The sequence below is a fragment of the Scyliorhinus canicula genome, chromosome 19 (genome assembly GCF_902713615.1).
Source record: "Scyliorhinus canicula chromosome 19, sScyCan1.1, whole genome shotgun sequence".
In the NCBI taxonomy this organism is placed as follows: Eukaryota; Metazoa; Chordata; class Chondrichthyes; order Carcharhiniformes; family Scyliorhinidae; genus Scyliorhinus; species Scyliorhinus canicula.
The window spans coordinates 70,599,764-70,622,468 of record NC_052164.1 but is presented as its reverse complement, the minus strand read 5'-3'; positions in this window follow the sequence as shown (position 1 = coordinate 70,622,468).

The window sequence follows — 22,705 nt, the reverse complement described above, 5'->3', positions numbered from 1 at the left end:
ATGGTACCCTGGCACCCCCCATGCCACACGAGCACTGTGGCACTGTCGTCCTGACACACTGGCAGTGCCACCTGGGCAGCATGGCAGTGCCACCTGGGTACCACCTGGGTACAGCCTGGGTTCCCAGATGGCATTGTTAAATTGGGAGGGGCACTGTTAGGCTGGCAATGCCAAGGTGGCATTTCGGCTGTGCCAGGGATCAGGCCTGGGGGTGCCCTGCCTTAATGAGGCGGGGTGTGGGGGGGCTTGATGACTCCCTAATTGGTGTGTTGGGGTATTTGGGGGGTACGGAGGTGAGGGTGGGGGGTACAGTCTGGAGGTTGAGGCAACCTTTATAAATTAGTGCCCTGATCTCTTCCTGCTCTGATGAGCTGAGCTCGTTAGTGCAGGAAATGAGCCTAAGTGAGGTCTTGGCGGGGCGTTCCTCATCGAGGCACAGAAATGAAGCAGAGCCCCGTTTAATAGCAGGGTTGCTCTTGGCGCTGCCAACGCCGGGAAACACCCGGCTAAATGTGCCCAACACGGGACTCTGTTTCATTTCCGTTAAATCTCGCCCAACATTATAGACAAGCTTTCTAATGATTCTCCACATCTGCATGGTTGTGCTTAACCACCCAGCACATTTTTGCAAATAACTATCCATTGGAAGGGAAGAGCAGCAGGGTCATTACGGTTTTTAAAAGCTTTCGTTCCTGTGCAGGCTTTTGACGCAACTGCCATAATATGTCCTAGTCTAAGACTTACAACACGAAGATTGTTATGGCTATTGTTCTAAATGACGCAGTGGGTGAATTTCATGCTCAGTCTGCAACTGCTCTGCTCGGGATTAAAGCACCCACAGAACTGAGCAATGTTATCATTCTTGCTCACCGAATACCTTGGCAGTGCTCCATCATCAACCAGCAGGAAAATTATTTTCTGTAGCAAATATTAAAGCAACTACAAGACCATTTCCATCATCTTTTCAGTCATGTATCCATATCAGAAATCTTTGATGAACGAGAGGATTATAGCTACAATTGCAGATAATACACCATATATTATTCAAGTGCGGTGTATGTTTAAAGTGGACTCTTAGAAGCGTTTGTTTATTCTCGACACTGGAATATAAGCTGCCTATAAGTTCGACCAAGGAACTGATGACTTTTTAAGACAGTGAAACGGGCGACCACCTTGTCAGTGGGGGAACAGTGATCACTATTGAAACGGTGAACAGCAGCTTTTGAAGCTCCATCAATGAGAATGTTAACTGTGGTTTCTTACAGTGTCAAGGACCTGCCTATCACTAGTCTCACCACAAAAATGGCTAGATAAAGTTGACAATGTGTGAGAAATAAAAGCTGAAGCGGGAGACTGAGCAAAAAAAAAAGAGAGGCTTTTTACTCAGCACCAAGAATATAATAAGTTGAAAATGAGCTGGTAAGTGAATTTGAAATGGTCACTTTGTTTCATCTCAGTGTCAGTCAGCGAAATTTGATCAATAAACTCCTCATATGCTGGAGCTGAGGAAATCTCTCAATCCAAGTTGCCTAGAAATATATAGATAGATGGAGTCCTGAAATATCCAATATTTTAAGATATATAACTTGCTGATGACTGGACTGTCATGAGTAAAACAATGGTTAACTAAGAAAGGTGTAAGTTGGGAGTTAATAATAATGTCTGTACATCGAGGGATTGATGCAAAATTGCTTATGCTGAGGTTTGTATATTTGTACGTTTAGTTGCACGTATATGCTTTATTCTAGCAGTTCTCCTGTGGAAGCTCCTGGGGCATTGGGACCTGTTCTGGGGATGTGGTACCAGAACAAACTGGATGGGTTACACCTGGAAGGACTGAGACTGATGTCCTAGGGGGGTATTTGTTAGAGTGGCTGGAGAGGGTTTAAACAAAAAAGGCAGAGGGATGGGAAACTATGCAAGGCGTCAGAGGAAGGGAAATAAAGGACAAAAACAAAAGACAGAAAGGGGAATAGGAAAAGTAGTAGGTGGAAAAACCAAGGGTCATATTCAAACAGGAGCACAGTGAAAAATATTGCGAGTGGGACAAGTAATGTTAAAAAGTCAAGCCTAAAGTGCCTTAATGAGCGGAGCAGTCACAAACAGATGTAAACGGTTATGATATAATCAGAATTACGGAGACATGGCTGCAGGGTGACCAGGGATCAGAATTGAACACCCAGGGTTATTCAGTATTTAGGAAGGACAGACAAAAAGGAAAATGTGGTAGAGTTGCATTGTTGGTTAAAGAGGAAGTTAACACAATAGTGAGGAAGAATATTAGCTCTGACAATGTGGAATCTGTATTGGTCAAGCTGAGAAACACCAAGGGACTAAAAACATTAGTGGCTGTTGTACTTAGTCCACCAGATTGTAGTGTTGATATTGGGAATAGCATTAAACAGGAATTTAGAGGTGCATGCGATAAAGGAACATCTGTAATTATGGGTGATTTTTATCTATGTATAGATTGGGCAAATCAAATTATTCACAATACTGTAGAGGAGGAATTCCTGGAGATTATATAGGATGGGTTTCTGGACCAATACATTGAGGAACCAACTAGAGAACAGGCAATAGATGAAAGCAAATTACTGCAGATGCTGGAATCTGAAACAAAAGCAGAAAACATAGAACATAGAACATAGAACATAGAACAGTACAGCACAGAACAGGCCCTTCGGCCCTCGATGTTGTGCCGAACAATGATCACCCCACTTTAAACCCACGTAACCCGTATACCCGTAACCCAACAATCCCCCCATTAACCTTACACTACGGGCAATTTAGCATGGCCAATCCACCTAACCCGCACATCTTTGGACTGTGGGAGGAAACCGGAGCACCCGGAGGAAACCCACGCACACACGGGGAGAACGTGCAGACTCCACACAGACAGTGACCCAGCCGGGAATCGAACCTGGGACCCTGGAGCTGTGAAGCATTGATGCTAACCACCATGCTACCGTGAGGCCCCAAACATTAGGCAATCTCAGCAGTTCCGAAACAGCATCTGTGGAGAGAGAAGGGAACTAATGTTTCAAGTCTGGATGACTCTTTGTCAAAGCACATCAAAGTGCCAAGCTGCCCTGGTGCCAGCGGTTGTGCCAGGGTACCACCCTGCCCAGAGCCTGACCACCCGGGGACCCCGATGATCAGTGAGACCTGGCCAGGTGCCATTATGCCCAGTCCATGTTTGTGTGGACCAGTGCTAAACAGCGCTATGACAATACCTCCCAGGCACCAGCAGTCGTTCCTGGGCTTTGTGAGAATCAGGCGCAGATATATTTAAATGAGCTTAATGGCAATATGTAAATTTCATTAGATCTCGCAAGGCTTTCCGAGCATCGCAAATCTCATGAGAGAACGGCCTCGTTGGATCACTGAGTCGGGCGTGACGAGGCCGTTCGATCGTGCCCAAAGATTGACATTACCACTACTGATGGGAGGGTGTAATTACAGTGCAGCAATCATGCGGAGGAAATTTTCTGAATGTGGACATCATTGTGCATACAGATGTAAAATTTATGTATGTGCATTATAGAGAAATAGATTTACATAGCTTCCTTCCCTTTTCCGCGTGCATTGCTGCCTCATGTTGTTTTGTCTCCCACTTTATCAACTCGGAGAGGCCAGAGGTTCTTAATCTTCTTGTCTTTTATTTTAGAGAGATTTAGAGTACCCAGTTATATTTTTTTCAAATTAAGGGGCAATTTAACTTAGCCAATCCATCTAACCTGCACATCTTTGGGTTATGGGGGTGAAACCCACGCAGACAATTGGAGAATGTGCAAACTACACACATCCCAGGGCCGGGATTCGAACCCACGTCCTCAGCGCGCAGTCCCAGTTCTATCCACTGCACCACATGGCGCCCAAATCTTCTTGTCTTTTGAGATTAAATCTCACCCATGAGTTTCTGGCAGAAGAAGAGTTCCAGAGTCCATTCTGCACTTTGTTTTGCAACTGTACATTTATCTCCTTCAAGCCCTAATTGAGGTAATTGGTAAAATTGGTCCAATGGAAGGCGGTTAGATTTCGAAAGATGGGCCAGGGTGAGGTTCTCAATCAAGACTTCTTGGGTTGATATCCAGAACTTGTCCCTCAAGGTTAAGAATAGACTATTAATAAAGAATGTAAAATGTATTTGTTTCAGCTACACTTGTCTGATGTGCACTTAATTCTCAGCATTTCCTGGAAGAAAAAAACTTTCCAAATCAAGCATTCCCAAGGCAATCTTCAACATTATCAGCTGAGGGCTATATGGTTTTCAAAAGCTACTTTTAAAAGGTAGGTTCAGATTTGAAAGCAGAGTGTTGCAAGTCCCTTTGTGTTTGAATGTGTGCTCTATGCTCTTCATAATATTGTTACTGTCTTTGGTTGAAACCTTTCTGATCATCATTTTAACCAGGCCATGGGCCCATATTTTAAATGGATTAAAATCATGGCTGAATAATTTGCCCAAATGCAAGTATCAATTCTACTTCAATGTCACCCAGTGCTTCATTGAAAAGGTGGTATCGACCAATAGTTTGCCTGTAGGTTTCATATTTCTCTCGCCATTTATTGTTGCATCGTCACATGTAGTAGAACTATCCCGGTGCTCTGATATTTAATAATTAATGACATAAATATCACAGGTAGTGCCTGGCCTCGAACTGCCCTAACTGTTAAGCCAGTGCCCAGTCCCGCAACATTAGACATAGTAGACATGTAGACGTATTCACTGAGAGCTGATGAGATGATTAAGTTCAATAGGAAGAGTGGGACGGGGGTTAATTACACACTGGGTCTGGTTAACATATAGCCCCCATAAAATGTTACTGAGGGGACCTGACCATTCATGAGTTGGGCCTCAACTATCTTCAGCTGCGAATGCTAGGACATATGGGACATTTACCTTTATCAGTTGTGGCATATGTTGTGGCAAGGAGGTTATGTTGGAGCTGATTGCACTGGAGAAGATTCACCGGACTGTTGCCTGGGATGGAGCATCTGAGCTATAAGGAGCGACTGATTAGGTTTGGATTGTTCTCTTTAGAGCAGAGAAGACCGAAGAGGGATATGATTGAGGTGTATAAGATTATGAGGGGTTTGGACATGGTAAACAGGAAACAGCTGCTCCCCTTGGTTGAGGGGTCAATGATAAGGGGGCATATTTTTAGGGTGAGGGGCAGGAGATTCCGAGGGGATTTGAGAAATAAAGTTTTGTCAGAGCGTGGTGAGAATTTGGAATGCATTTCCTGGGAAGGTAGTGGAGGCTGGACACCTCACAACATTTTAAAAGCACTTGGACGAGCAATTGAAACACCGTCACATGCAAGTATATGGGACAAGTGCTGGTAAATGGGATTAGTTCTTGTCAGTGCAAACTCGTTGGGTAGAATGGCGTTATCTGCGGTTTACGACTCAATGACTCTAGGACAGGGGTGGGCAAACTACGGCCCGCGGGCCGCATGCGGCCCACCAAAGGTATTTCTGCGGCCCACCAAGTCATTAAAAAAAAAAAAAAATTTTTTTTTTAAATTTTTTTTTTTTTTTTAAATTTTTTTTAAGGTTAATGGGGGGGGGGCTGTTGGGTTACTTACTGGTATAGGGTGGATACGTTGACTTGAGTAGGGTGATCATTGCTCGGCACAACGTCGAGGGCCGAAGGGCCTGTTCTGTGCTGTACTGTTCTATGTTCTATATGAGGCGCCCAGAATCATAACCGGGTGAAGTAATTATTTTACTTAATATACTATGCGGCCCTTTGTGAATTGTGAATTTCTGAATGTGGCACTTGCACGGAAAAGTTTGCCCACCCCTGCTCTAGGAGGTGGGGTACAGTTCATGGGGTAGAGTGTAAACTGTGCCCACAGTGGGGGACATACACACGCTGGTACTTTTTCAACTTCAGGCACAGCCTATGCAAGATTTCCTCCTTCTGTAAACTGTTCCAGGATCGTTTTGTTGAATTAGCTGTGATGGAAGGCATTGGGTTGACTGCACTGCAAATGATGAAAAAAATCTTGCATTAATGTAATCTTTCAGTCTCAGGGTGCCCGCAAGAGCTTTTCAGCCAATTTATTAGTATTGAAGCATAGTGGCTGCGAAAGTCGAAGCAGTGGCTGATTTGCACACTCCAATCTCCCACAAAGAGCAATGAAATAACAATATTTATGATGATGATCTTGGTGGATGGATAAATATTGATCAACTTACCAGGGAGAGCCCCTTTGTTTTTTTTCAAAATACTGCCATTGGGCCTCAAGTTAAAGCTCTCTCTGTGTTGCACTGGAATGTCAGACTGGATTACGTGCTCATATCTCTGGAGTGGGATTTGAACCCATAGCAATTACGACCAAGGCGAGAATGCTTTCCACTGAACCATGGCTTTTGGCTAAGAGTAAGAACCATGCAAGCTTCTAACTGACAGAGAGCCCCTGATGTCTCTCTCTCTCTCTCTTTCTGTATATACTCAACTGATATGAACCAGATTAGCAATTAGGAGGACGAAAACCACCCGTTGCTGTCCGTCATTCCAGCTGGAAAGTGCACATGTATGGGCATTGGGTCAGGACCGAATTTGGTTTAACTCTAATACCCAGCACCAGACCTGCAAGGGTAAATGTCTGCAATCTAGACCTGCTCTTGAGGATGGCCACATTGGTGAGTTACAGAATTTACAGTGCAGAAGAAGGCCATTCGGCCCTTCGAGTCTGCACCAACCCTTGGAAAGAACATCCTATCCAAGCCCACACCTTCACCCTGGGGTAACCCAGTAACCCCACCCAACCTTTCTGGATACTAAGGGCAATTTAGCATGGCCAATCCACATAACCTGCACATCTTTGGACTGTGGGAGGAAACCGGAGCACCCGGAGGAAATCCACGCAGACACGGGGAGAACGTGCAGACTCCACACAGAAAGTGACCGAAGCTGGGAATGGAACTTGTGACCCTGGAGCTGTGAAGCAACTGTGCTAACCACTATGCTGTTGTGCTGCCCACATGATTGGCACTGGTGTAACTGAACTGTGCCATGAATCAGTGCCTTCTATATATGAGGGAAGGCTCAAACAAAATGAATGGGAAGTTTATTATAAAGTAAGTTGAAAAACAATTGCAAATGACAAGCCACTTTAACAGTATTTTTTTTTGCTTTAAAGCTGGGACAATGCCTATACGATGTGTGACTTACTGTCAGACAGAGAGCTGAATGAGTCTGTCAGGTCCTGTGGGTATCCAGTTCTTAAATAAAAAATAGTGATTTGCGCACAAAAGAGAATAGCGAAATAAATTTCAATATTTGAAAAGTTAGGGCATGAAATGTTAATACCAAGTGTTCAAACAGAATAGAGAGTAGATGGTTTAGTTTTATCAATACTGAGCAGGGGAGAATAAAACTAACATTATGTATTCATTATTAACATTAAAGAGTTGGCAAGTAACAATCAATTTATGTGCAGCACACCTGAGATCTGTGCTGTGACGCATCTGTGAATGTTTGAAGCTGCCCTCACTGAAGGCAAGATATTTTTCACTTTGATCTTGGTGTCAAATTCACAGGTCAATTGTTACCTCCAATGAGCACTTGCCTTCGGGCATCAGTGTTGTGAAGCCACAAACAGCTCCATTTAATCTCTGTGTTCTGTTCCTCCCTGAGCTGGGCTTCAAATCCCACATCCACAATGTTACCAGGGCCCCCTGTCCTTATTTCTGAAACATTGCTCATTTCCATTTCTCTTTTACCTACATATCTACTGAACTTGAATTTGTGCTGTTGCTACCTCCAGATTGGACTATTCCATCACTTTCTTTTTTTTAAATTTTAGAGTGCCCAATTCATTTTTTCCAACAAGGAACAATTTAGCGTGGCCAATCCACCTATCTTGCACATCTTTGGGTTGTGGGGGCGAAAGCCACGCAAACACGGGGAGAATCTGCAAACTCCACACGGACAGTGACCCAGAGCCGGGATCAAACCTGGGACCTCAGCGCCATGAGGCAGCACTGCTAACCACTGCACCACCATGCTGCCCCACTTTCTTTTTTTTGACCATATAACTCATCCGAAGAGTTACAGCAAAATACTGCAGGTGCTGGAAATCTGAAATAAAAACAGAAAATGCTGGATAAATGCAGCAAATCCAGCAGCGTCGGTGGAGCGAGGAACAGAGTTAACATTTCGAGTCCACATGACCATTCTGCACAATTGAAGAGGGATAGCAATATGATGAATTATGGCACATTCTGCACTCCTACCTTTGCCACTATCCACACTCTTCAGTCCCTAATGGCACCATTACCCGCCCCTTTGTATCATGTCCATGGCATCTTTGTCAATCCCTCATTAGCTCTGACCTATCACAGATTCTCCATTCTGCCCCACCACCTCCCAAATGTTCATCATATTACTAGCCCTCCTCAGTTCTGTAACAGGTCACATGGACTTGAAACATCAACTCTGTCTCTCTCTCTCTGCACAGATGCTGCCTGACCTGCTGAGTTTATCCAACATTTTCTGTTTTTAATGCATCTTACATCAATTCCAAGTCAACCCGAATGTTACTACTGTACTGTTTTCTACTCACATATCATCTTGCTTCTTGTCACCCTCCATTGCTGCTCCATTCCTCCATCTGTTATCTTCCAAATCCTTGGCCTTGGAATTATTTAGGTGCAATCTGAGTGCAGCAACCACTACTCTGATGATTAAAGAAGCTGCTGGCTGAGCCAAAGGAATTGGCATGCTTCATTTGCATATTACCAGAACACTGTGGTCATCAGTCGCTCACCAAGATGCCCACCTATTGCTTGAGGGAGTGAGATCAGTTGACTGGGATGCTGGCTGAGGGCCCTGGTGTATTAAAGGGAATGGTTGTGGATGTAAGAGATGAAATTGGGGTGGGGTGTTTGGGACGTTACTGAATAAAGACTGGCAGTAGTTTGCAGTTGCCATGAGAATGCAAGAGAGCCTTCAGTCATTTTGCTCTCACAGTATGGGCCACTCTTCCTAGGCCTTGCTCCATCTCGTCCCAAAGCCTCCTTCAACCAAGGTCTTCAATATGCCTTTGTCCTCCTTTTCAGTGATTTCAAAGGGAAATTGGATAGTCATTTGAGAGAAATATATTTTCCGGACTGGGGGATAGATGGGGAAATAGAACTGACTAGATTGTTCCACAGAGTTGTTCGAGCCTCGATGGACGAATGGTCACCTTCTGTGTATACACTCTGTGTCCATACACTACATGATCATCGAGGATGAGGAGGCATGACTCTCTTTGTGCTGGGCAAGAACAGTAGACTCGAAGTGCGCAGTCTCTGTCGATGGCAGGAGGCGCAAAACCTTTTAGTTCTTGCTCATTACTCAGACTTGGAGGCATGGTTGGTCCAATACTGCCCCTATGGGCTGTGTCTTGCATGTGAAATCAGTGAAGAAAACATGAGTGTAGCTGACGACAGCAACAGCAACAGCCAGAGAGACCCGAGGTCAGAGATGATTGTAATTTTAGAATAGGGTCAACATTCTTGGCATCTTCATTTCTCATTGGGTTGAATTACACAGTAACACCACACAGAAGGAAGCCTGGACCAGCTAGTCAATTAGTCCCACTGCCCTGCCCTTTCCTGTCTCCTTATAAATTGATTCCCTTCAAGTACATATCCAATTTTCTTTTGAAAATTATTATTGAATCTGCTTCCACCATGTTTTCAGGTAATGCATTCCAGATTAACTAGCTGTGCAAAGCTTTGTTTCCTCATGTCACCTTTTGCCAATTACCTTAATTCCGGTGTCCTCTCATTTTTGACCCTTCTGCCAATGAAAGCACTTTTGCGTCATTTATTTAATCAAATCTTGGTTGGTGCAGTTTCTACATGAATCAGAATGGCTTATGATCTAATAGCTATCCTTGAGGATTTCAGGATAAGCCCTACCATCTCATTTTTTGAGGTTTCACTAAAAATTGGTTCCCAATTGAGAGTAGGACATAAGATAGAGGTAGGAGGTTTGGAATGCATCCTACTGCCTCATTAAAGTCAGATTCTTGAATCTTGCCCACTACAGGTACAAGCGCAGGGAAAGTTCCATAAATCCCAAGATAACATAAAACATTGGCATTCTCTTTCTGCGAGCTTTGCTCCTGGGAAAACAGGCATCCCTCGGAGGCAAGGACCAGGGAAATCTATGTAGCACTGCTGCAAAGATGTTTAGCTCCATAACAATGTCGCAGTCATAGCGTGAGTGCAGCCTGAATTTAGAGGCAGTACCCAGATTGACACTGAAGTGGAGAGAGATGGGACTATGGGCTGAATTTTACAGGTTGGCGTATTGCTGGTTCCTCTCGTTGGGAAAGTTGGCCATGGACCAAACTTCAAAAAAAGCTGCCCCACAACACTAATGGGCCACAGGCTGCCTTAGCAAACTCTGTGTGGGACGTTAGCCTTCAGTGGAGAAAGGTCCGCCTTCGAGAGCTGCCAGCCGATCTGAATGGCTGCTGTGTTGCCTATGCTCCACTGGTTTCTGCACTTTAAGAGTACTTAATTGGTTGTAAAGCCCTTTGGTACATAATGAGGTCATGCAAGACGCTATATGAACACAAGTTTTCTCTGGGGTATCGACTGGATTTGTCTGACTATTTCAGATAGTTCTTTGAACCTGTACAGTGTTTGCTGTTAGACAAATGTTCAGTTTTTAACTCAGATCAGCGATCCAGGAAATGCCAATGCTGCTGTGTGTGCCCCATCACAATTCTCTCTGGGTTGGTAGACTGGCATTTCCTGAGATCAATATAGAAACTGAATGAAAGCTGCAACCAACTCCAATGAGTTGCAATTGGAGTCCGAGGGATCTCAGCAGGTGGAGAATAGCTTCACTGTCCTTTAGAGTACAAATGTCTCATTACCATCAGTACGCCTGCTGTACGCCGTGGGGACTGTGCCAGGGAATCCTTTATCTTAAAAATATGATAACATACGGATTGGACATATAGTCAGTGGCAAAGGCCATGAATCCTGGAATGATTTAGAAAATATTGAATGCTGAAAACAGTATACTTTAGAGTTTCTTTGGATGAATGAATTAAAATAGACTGGCTAACCTTCTTCCTCTTGAATTACTTTGTGGTATCGTGCTGGAGTGGGTAGCAGGCATGCTTGAGACAACCCATGGCCTATCATACCAGCAATGTAAGTGATATAGCATTAGTGTTTCTTAAGACCAATACCCTTCACAAAAGTACACAATGTTTGTGCAACCCTGTGGTTTTATATGTGGAATAAAATAAAACTAGGAATTTATTGCAAAAGGTTTCAGAATTATTTTTTTTTTTACCTCAGGAGCATATAGCTTCCTTCAGAAAGATTGAGGCAAATAAATTGACTCTGAACTTGACCCAGACACTGACATAGCAAATAGACTAAGTGCAATTCTAATCTCAGCCCCGGCCCTAACCTTTAGCACTGCTTAGCACTGTTTACAAGGCAGTCATGCCCAGCAGGCACCCCTGAGAGATGTATATATGGGAGTAATGTGACATTCAAGAGCACTAAAGAGACAAAGTACATCAGTAAATAGGGATGAGGTGATTATTACCTCATTGAATCTCTATAACAAATATCAGATCACTTGTACATTAACAAATAGCAGTCCTTCTGGGCACTGAAAACCAGTATTTGATGGGTTTATGCGGCTGAGTTGATTTTCTACAGACAGAAACAGCCTGATAACTAGTTGTCTTTTCTTAATTATTGTTTCACCATATCTGTCTCAATGTCGCAGCATACAAAGCAGATATGGTTTGGGGTCTGTTGCAAAACTTCCTGTGTATCAAATAAGACCATAAGACATAGGAGCAGAATTAGGCCACTCAGTCCATCAAGCCTGCTCTGCCATTCAATCATGGCTAATATTTTCTCATCCCTTTCTCCTGCCTTCTCCCATAAACCCTGATCCCCTAATTAATCAAGATCCTATCTAGCTTTGTCTTAAAGACACTCAGTGATTTGGCCTCCACGGCCTTCTGTGGCAGAGAGTTCCACAGATTCATCACCCTCTGGTTGAAGAAATTCCTCCTCATCTCTGTTTTAAAGGATCGTCCCTTTAAGGGTTGTGCCCCCTGATTCTAGTTTTTCCTACGAGTGGAAACATCCTCCCGGTGTCCACTCTATCCAGGCCTCGCAGTATCCTGTACGTTTCAGTAAGATCCCCTCTCATCCTTCAAAATTCCAATGAGTCCTCAACCGCCCCTCATATGACAAGCTCTTCATTCCAGGGATCATTCTTGTGAACCTCCTCTGGACCCTCTCCAAGGCCAGAACATTCTTCCTTAGATACAGGGCTCAAAACTGCTCACAGTAATCCAAATGGGGTCTGACCAGTGCCTTATACAGCCTCAGAAGTACATCCCTGGTTTTGTATTCTAGCCCTCGCGACATGAATGCTAACATTGCATTTGACTTCCTAACTGCTGACTGAACCTGCATAAGGTATTCTTGAACAAGGGCTCCTAAGTCCTTTGTGCTTCTGATTCCCTAAGCATGTCACCCATTTACATGTTGGATTCCTCAGTCGCTGTACAGCTAGCCCTTGGATGTATGACACTGCTGGTTCCTGAAAAATGTGTTTAAGTCAAAATGTTCTAACTCGGAACAGATTTTTCCATAAGAAGCAATGTTATTAATTGGGGATTGGTTCCTGAACCAAGGTCTGATACCCAATTTTCACCAAAACAACCTAAAAGTTTGTACTCAATCAATGATAAAAAGTAACATAGCAATACATTAATATTATAAAATATAATATTATCAATTTAAAAAATATATAATCTATGATTTCGCAATAAAATCACAGACATACAGGCCATGTGACAACAGTGTATGGGCCGGGTGTGTGACCTGCTCTCTGCTGCCACTTCTGGTGGGACGTCTGCATCAGTTGCATTTAAAACTCGGTTGCGCCCATTCTCTTTTTTTCCAGGATTTATTCTGTTTTTAATTGGACTGACAAAAATTACAACTTTGAAAGAAACCAAAATTGAGCACAATGGTTACACCTCAGAAACTGGGTGCTTCTTTTTTGAAACTGACAAATAGAGTTAATTGGCCAATGAAAGAATGAACAGCTTAAAGTTATAGGCATTAATATGTCAACAGTATTCTTCAATCCCAGGCTTCGAGTTTCATTATCTCAAAAGTTCAGTCAGTGAAAGTTTTCCAAATCCACCTCTGCCAACGTCATATATTCATCAGATACCTGACCACCAGATTTCCCTTTCCCAAACTGTCTGCCTTTAATAAATCTCATGCACTGCTCAGCTTCACTTCGTGTGCCATATTCCACAAACCAGAATCCGCATGATGTTTTCTTGATTTTGTCCAAACTATCGATGATTCACTTAACATCACCGTTTTTCAAGGTGAGTTCATAGACCTGTTCCTGAGTGGTGGAAGACGACAGATTCCAAACAAAGAGTGTGCAGCTGCATCTCAGTAATTTGTCCTGCTCCTATTGGCTTCACCAAAAATGCTGCTGTCAGCTCCATGAGAGTCACTATTGAGGGCGTTCAGCACCACAGACATGGTGCCAGAGAGGAGAGCCGCGGTGCTCAGCAACCAGAGCAAGGAAATAATCCGCACATGACCTGAAACCGGTCCCTCACAACCTGCATTCTCACCTTAAGAGCCAGTCGCGGCCGGCATTCGGAAATGCTTTGCTGGGCGCTTCTCCTGCGATCGGGACCAACGTGACCGATCGCTCCCCAACGATTCCGACACCCGCAGTTTGAAAAACCCTTCTCTAGACACACAAATTAGTAATATGGTAAATAGTGAAGAGGGAAACCTGAGATTGCAGGGCACTGACGAGAAAGGTTTAGCTCAGAGGGCTAGACAGCTGATTTCTGATGCAGAACAAGGCCAGCAGCTCAGGTTCAATTTCCGTACCAGCTGAGAATTCTGAATTCTCTCTCTGTGTACCCGAACAGGTGCCGGAATGTGGCGACCAGGGACTTTTCACAGTAACTTCATTACAGTGTTAATGTAAGCCTACTTGTGACAATAATAAGGTTATTATTATAGACAGCTGGTCAGATGGGCGGATCAGTGGTAAATGGAATTTAACCCTGAAAAATATATTTTGGGAGGACTAGCAAGGCAAGGGAATACAAAATAAATGGCAGGATGCTGGGAAGTACAGAGGACCAGAGAGACCTTGGGGTACATGTTCATAGATTCGTGATGACAGCAGAACAGATAGATAAGGTGGTTAAAAAGGCATATGGGATACTTTCCTTTGTTAGCCGAGGCATAGAATATAAGCCATGATGTGGAGATGCCGGCATTGGACTGGGGTGAGCACAGTAAGAAGTCTTACAACATCAGGTTAAAGTCCCACAGGTTTGTTTCAAACACTAGCTTTCGGAGCACTGCTCCTTCCTCAGGTGAATGAAGAGGTATGTTCCAGAAACATGTAAAGACAAAGTCAAAGATGCAAGACAATGATTTGAATGTGAGCATTTTCAGGTCATTAAGTCTTTACAGATCCAGAGAAAGGGGTAATCCCAGGTTAAAGAGGCGTGAATTGTCTCAAGCCAGGACAGTTGTTAGGATTTCGCAAGTCCAGGCCATATGATGGGGGAATTAATGTAATGCGACATGAATCCAAGCTCCCGGTTGAGGACGTACTCATGTGTGCGGAACTTGGCTATAGGTTTCTGCTCAGCGATTCTGCGTTGTCGCGTGTCCTGAAGGCCGCCTTGTAGAACGCTTACATGGAGATCAGAGGCTGAATGCCCTTGACTGCTGAAGTGTTCCCTGACTGGAAGGGAACATTCCTGCCTGGCGATTGTCGCGCGATGTCCGTTCATCCATTGTCGGAGTGTTTGCATGGTCTCACTAATGTACCACGCTTCGGGACATCCTTTCCTGCAGCATATGAGGTAGACAACGTTGGCCGAGTCGCACGAGTATGTACCACGTACCTGGTGGGTGGTGTTCTCACGTGTAATGGTGGTACCCATGTCGATGATCTGGCACGTCTTGCAGAGATTGCCATGGCAGGGTTGTGTGGTGTCATGGTCGCTGGTCTGAAGGCTGGGTAGTTTGCTGCAAACAATAGTTTGTTTGAGCTTGTGCGGTTGTTTGAAGGCAAGTAGTGGGGGTGTGGGGATGACCTTGGCAAGATGTTTATCTTCATCGATGACGTGTTGAAGGCTTCAAAGAAGATGTCATAGTTTCTCCGCTCCGGGGAAGTACTGGACGACGAAGGGTATTCTGTCAGTTGTGTCCCGTGTTTGCCTTTGGAGGAGGTCAGTGCGGTTGTTTGCTGTGGCACGTTGGAACTGTCAATCGATGAGTCGAGCACCATATCCCATTCGTATGAGGGCATCTTTTAGAGTCTGTAGATGTCTGTTACACTCCTCCTCATCTGAGCAGATCTTGTGTATACGGAGGGCTTCTCCATAGAGGATGGCTTCTTTAATGTGTTTAGGGTGGATGATTTTGGAGAGTAGTCCATGGTGAGTCTGATGATCTCCAAGAAGATCGCTCATATAGACACTGACATTAAGTTTCTACAAAGATGCAAGAAAGCAAACAAGATCCTGAATGGGCTACAGATCACAAACACACTCAAGCCGACCTACAACATAGACTACGCTAAGAGATTCTGTTGTTGCACCTCTCTGACACTCCTCAACCACCTCGTACACCAGCTCTACAGCAGACACTGCAATCTGGATACCAAGATAGAGTCTCAACTTGCGCTCAGGACACAACAAACCAGCTGCGGACACCACCAAACAGATGAGACAACGATACTACGCCACCTATATGCACACCAAGAACAGAAAGCTTGAGAAACTCGGCATCCCCACCAGCAGCAACCAAGCCTCCCCCGGTACCACAGTAGAAAACAATACAGGGAAATCTATTGTCAATTTGTCAGACTACACCCTTCAACTAGATGAAATCGAAATCCTCAGCAGAGGGCTCAATTTCTGCACCACCATCAAAATGGACCCCATCAGTCTCGCGGCAGACACGGAGGGATTCAACAGGTGAATGAGGCTCCACAGACCACAAGAGTCCGACAGTGAACCCAATGAGTCAACCAATGAACCGGAACAGCAGAGCGAGAGATCTGTGGTGCGGCAACCGAAGAGGAAAGACACGAATTGGACCCTTCAGGAAGGCCGCTGCCCTAGACTCGACATGTATGCTCAAGCCGTCAAGCGTCGCGTCAATGCCAGATTCATCAGTCGCATTCACAAGACAGCCCCGAACGTCACCCAAGCACAACGCAACGCCATCCGCGCTCTCAAGACCAACCGCAACATCGTCATCAAACCAGCAGACAAAGGAGGGGCCACCGTCATACTGAACAGAACGGACTACTGCAAGGAAGTGTACTGACAACTCAACAACCAGGAACACTACATACAGTTACCCGCAGATCCAACCAAGGAACACACCCGCCAACTCAAGACCTTCGATCCAGACACCCTACGTGTTCTCATCCCACATACTCCCAGCATTGGAGATCTCTACTGCCTCCGGAAAATACAAAAAGCCAACACACCAGGCCGTCCTATCATATCAGGCACTGAGACCCTGTGTGAGAACCTCTCAGGCTACATCGAGGGCATCTTGAAACCCATCGTACAAGGAACGCCCAGCTTCTGTCGCGACACGACGGACTTCCTACGAAACTCAGCACCCATGGACCAGGTGAACCAAGAATATTTCTCGTCACAATGGACATCTCAGCACTCTACACCAGCATCCCCATGACAACAGCATTGCGGCAACAGCCTCAGTACTCAATGGCAACTGTCATAATATACACACAAGTATATGATGGTGCACATACAGGCAGTGATTGATACACAGGATGACCAATGAACACACATAGCACAGCAGCCAATCACCAGACAGGACACGACCACTATAAAGCCAGAGGGCACTAGTTTTCCCATTCTCTTGGGATCCAGCCTCTGAGACAGTCAGAGCCCGTGAGCAACAACTAGAACATGCACCATGTGGTAGTAAGGTAGTCTAGTCAGGTTAGCCTCAGGTATCCAGTCAAGTCAGCATAGTGTCAACCCACAGTTAAAGTATGTATGATAGTTAAGAGTTCAATAAAATCAAGTTGCATTTCTTCAAGTGTTGGATGCCTGTCTCTCTCACTGCTGAAGTAAACGCAGTCCTTGCAGACCCAGCTTACCCAACACATCACCAACAACTGCCAACCTCCAGATGCAATTCTGCAACTCATCCGCTTCATTCTGGATCACAACGTCTTCACTTTCGACAACAAATTCTTCATCCAGATGCACGGAACAGCCATGGGGACCAAATTCACAACTCAATATGCCAACATCTTCATGCACAAGTTTGAACAAGACCTCCTCACCGCACAGGACCTTCAACCGACATTATACACCATCGATGACATTTTTATTCTTTGGACCCATGGCGAAGAATCACTGAAACGACAACACAATGACATCAATAAGTTCCATCCCACCATCAGACTCACCATGGACTACTCTCCAAAGTGGAGGTACTTTTGCACACACTCATCTCCATTAAGGACGGTCACCTCAGCACTTTGCTTTACCGCAAGCCCACGGATAACCTCACGATTCTCCACTTCTCCAGCTTCCACCCTAAACACATTAAAGAAGCCATCCCCTATGGACAAGCCCTCCGTATACACAGGATCTGCTCAGATGAGGAGGAGCGTAACAGACATCTACAGATGCTGCAAAATGCCCTCATACGAATGGGATGTGGCGCTCGACTCATCGATCGACAGTTCCAACGTGCCACAGCAAAAAACCGCACCAACCTCCTCCGAAGACAAACACGGGACACAACCGACAGAATACCCTTCGTCGTCCAGTAATTCCCTGGAGCGGAGAAACTACGACATCACCTTCGCAGCCTTTAACACGTCTCGATGAAGATGAACATCTTGCCAAGGTCATCCCCACACCCCCACTACCTGCCTTCAAACAACCGCGCAACCCCAAACAAACCATTGTTTGCAGCAAACTACCCAGTCTTCAGTACAGTGACCATGACACCACACAACCCTGCCATGGCAATCTCTGCAAGACGTGCCAGATCATCGACATGGATACCACCATTACACGTGGGAACACCACCCACCAGGTACGCGGTACATGCTCGTGCGACTCGGCCAACGTTGTCTACCTCATACGCTGCAGAAAAGGATGTCCCGAAGCGTGATTCATTGGTGAGAGCATGCAAACGCTCTGACAATGGATGAACGGACATCGCGCGACAATCGCCAGGCAGGAATGCTCCATTCCAGTCGGGCAACACTTCAGCAGTCAAGGGCATTCAGCCTCTGATCTCCGGGTAAGCGTTCTCCAAGGCGGCCTTCAGAACGCATGACAACGCAGAATCGCTGAGCAGAAACCTATAGCCAAGTTCCGCACACATGAGTACAGCCTCAACCGGGACCTGGGATTCATGTTGCATTACATTCATCCCCCACCTGTCCTGGACTTGTGAAATCCTACCAACTGTGCTGGCTTGAGACAATTCACACCTCTTTAACCCCTATCTCTGGATCTGTAAAGACTTAATAACCTGAAATGCTCGCATTCAAAGCATTGTCTTGCATCTTTGACTTTGTCTATATCTATGTTTCTGGAACATACCTCTTCATTCACCTGAGGAAGGAGCAGTGCTCCGAAAGCTAGTGTTTGAAACAAACCTGTTGGATTTCAACCTGGCGTTGTAAGACATCTTACCATAGAATATAAGAACAGGGAGTTTATGAAGGAGCTGTAAAAAATGTTTGTTATGCCACAGCTCGAGTACTATGTGCAGTTCTGGAAAGGATGTGATTGCACTAGAGTTGGCACAGAGAAGATTCACAAGGATGTTGCCTGGGCTGGAGCATTTCAGCTATGAAGAAAGACTGGTTCGGCTCGGATTGTTCTTAGTGCAGCGAAGGCTGATGGGGGACCTGATTGAGGTGTACAAACCTATGAAGAACATGGATAGATAGAAACATGTCCTCTTAGTTGACAGGTCAATAACCAGGTGGTATGGGCAGGAGATTTACAGGGGATCTGAGGAAAAGCTTTTTCATCCAGAGGGTAATGGGAATCTGGAACTCACTGCCTGAATAAATGTTGGATGCTGGAATCCTCACAACTTTAAGAAATATTTAGATGAGCATTTAAAATGCCACAGCATACAAAGCCACAGACCAAGTGCTGGAAAATGGGATTAGAATAGATAGCTGCTTGATGGCCAGCACAGACACGATGGACCAAAGGGCCTCTTTCTGTGCTGTAAAACTGTACGAGTCTATGACTCTATGTAAAATGCTATTTATTTCCAGTTCCCGCAATCTTTCAAATCCCGGCTAACTGGCTCATAGTCTGTTGCTGCAGTTAATAATCCTAAATGCCTCGAATCAAATTAACACCACTTGTCAGAAAGGTAGCATCTGTAATTGGGTGACTTTTAGAGATTGCATTACTGATACCGAGTTAATGGAAATGTATTTTTAAATATTCATATTATTCTCAATTTTACATCATTATCAGTTCAGAAGCCTGAATTATTGGGTTGAATTTAACTCTGGGCAGGCAAATGCGTTTTGAGTGAGTTTAAATCTTGCCCATTGTCTTTGCATTGTGTATTGAATGGTATGTGGCCACCACTTAACAAATCATTGGGCCAAGTGGCCTTGACTTCGAGGATTATATGACAGTTATGGGCAGTGTCATTCTGGTCCATCTGGAAGTCCAAGTCAATGGGGATTTGAACTCAAAAGCCAATATTGGGCCATAGGTCTATAGTTAATCGTGTATTGTGAACAGGCAGTGTACTTTGCAAAATAACCTGACAGCACTTAAACAATGACTGATGATTCCAGCAACTTGAAAGACATTGCCAAAGGAGCGCCTCCAAGTATTACCTTGCAAAAATGGGTACGTTTGCCGATCGTAATTTACGCTGGAATGTTCTTCAGCATTCTGCTTTGAGGTTAAAGAAGGATTCATACAGCAACTTTCATGACCTCAGGATATCCCAAAGCACTTTGCAGTCAATGAAGTACTTTTGAAGTGTAGTCACTGTTGCAATGTAAGAAATGTGACAGCCAATTTGAGCACAGCAAGATCCCATAGTGATGAAATAATGACCAGACGATCTGTTTTTGGAATGTTTGACTAAAGGGTAAAAAGTTTGAGGAAACTGGAAAGTGCAGGAAGCTTGCTAAAGTACCGCAAGTAGTGGATTTTATTCCTGAACACTGGACCTCCTAATATTGCAAAGTAATCACTTAGTAGAGCTAAGGTACATATTGATACACCAATACACTTGTCAACATTGCAAAAAATATTCGACCAGGCTGGAATTTTGAGAAATTCTCGCAGGTAGGTGGATCTCTCGGGTAGATTTACTTGTTACTTCCAATCTACTGAACATTGCACCTATGGAAGAAAATCTTGGAATCATAAAATTATTATGGCACAGATGACATCATTTGGCAGGCTCATTCCAACTCTCTGCAGGAGCAATTTAGCTATTTCCACTATCCTGCCCTTTCCCTGTAGTCCTGCATTCATTCCCTTCAAGTGCTTGTCCAATTCCCTTTTTGAAAGTCACGATTGAATCTGCCACCATTGTACTCTCAGGCAGCGCATTCCAGATCCTAACCACTCGCTGCATAAAATGTTTTATCTCATGTCACGTTTGATTCTTTTGCCAATCATCTTCAGTCTCTGTCCTTTGGTTCCCAACACTCCCATCAATGGGACCAGTTTCTCTCTACTCTGTCTAGAACCCCCATGGTTTTGAGCACATCAATCAAATTTACCTGTACTTTTCTCTATGGAGAACAAACCCAGCCTCTCCAATCAATTCACATAGCTGCAGTCCCTCGTCCCTTAAATATTTTCTGCACCGTTGCTGAAGCCTCACATTCTTCCGAAGGCAGTATGCCCAGAATTAGACATAGTACACCAGTTGAGGCTGAACCAGTATTTTATACATGTTCACCATACCCTACCCTGACATCTTGTGCACATATTCTTCTGTGTTTCAATTAAATTGAGGCACTGTCTGCCCTCTTACCTGTATCAAGGCAGCACGGTAGCATAGTGGTTAGCACAATTGCTTCACAACACCAGGGTCCCAGGTTCGATTCCGGCTTGGGTCACTGTCTGTGCGGAGTCTGCACATCCTCCCCATGTGTGCGTGGGTTTCCTCTGGGTACTCCAGTTTCCTCCCACAGTCCAAAGATGTGCAGGTTAGGTGGATTGGCCATGATAAATTGCCCTTAGTGTCCAAAATTGCCCTTAGTGTTGGGTGGGGTAACTGGGTTATGGAGATAGGGTGGAGGTGTTGACCTTGGGTAGGGTGCTCTTTCCAAGAGCTGGTGCAGACTCGATGGGCCGAATGGCCTCCTTCTGCACTGTAAATTCTATGATATCTATGATATCAAAAGATCCAATTGCACTATTCTTAAAAAGAGCAGGGGACGTCACCCTACTGTTCTGGTCTATATATTCACCCCTTAAACAACCTCGCTGGAAATAGATGTTTGTGCGACTTTGCCATGTGAAAATTAGCTATTGTGTCTCCTACACGACACAACGATGGGTGGATGGGACGGTGAGCTGTGAGGAGGATGCAGTATGATTTGGACAAGTTGAGTGAGGGGCAAATGAATGGCAGATAATAATAATAATCACTTATTGTCACGAGTAGGCTTCAATGAAGTTACTGTGAAAAGCCCCTAGTCGCCATATTCTGGTGCCTCTTCGGGGAGGCTGGAACGGGAATTGAACCCGCGCTGCTGGTCATGTTCTGCATTAAAAAGCCAGCTGTCTTAGCCCACTGTGCTAAACCAGCCCCTATGGGTATATATGGTACTGTCATAATTGTAGATATGGTATAATCTGGATAAAGGCGAGGTTATCTACTTTGGTAGAAAAATCGGGAAGGAAGACTATTATTTGAATGGCCATAAATTAGGGGAGGGGAATGTGCAACGAGACCTGAGAGTCCTCGTACACCAGTCACTGAAGGTAAGCATGCAGGTACACCAGGCGGTAAAGAAAGCAAATGGTATGCTGACCTTCATTGAGAGAGGATTCGAGTACAGGAGCAGGGATGACTTGCTGCAATAATACAGGGCCTTGATGAGGCCACACTTGGGATAATGTGTGTCCTTATCTGAGGAAAGATGTTCTTGCTATAGAGGGAGTGCAGCAAAGGTTTACCAGACTGATTCCTGGGATGGCAGGACTGATGTATGAGGAGAGATTGAGTCGGTTAGGATTGTATTCGCTGGAGTTCAGAAGAATAAAGGCGGGATCTCATAGAAACCTATAAAATTCTAACAGGACTAGACAAGATAGATGCAGTAAGGATGTTGCCGATTTGTGGGTGTCCAGAACCAGGGTGCACAATCCGAGGATACAGAGTAGACCATTCAGGACTGGGATGAGGAGAAATGCCTTCACCCAGAGAGTGGTGAGCCTGTGCAATTCATTACCACAGGAAGTAGTTGAGGCAAAAACATTGCATGCTTTCAAGAAGCAGCTAGACACAGCACTTGGGGCCGAAGGAAATCAAAGGATATAAAACTTAAAACATGGAACATACAGTGCATAAGGAGGCCATTCAGCCCATTGAGTCTGCACCGACCCACTTAAGCCCTCACTTC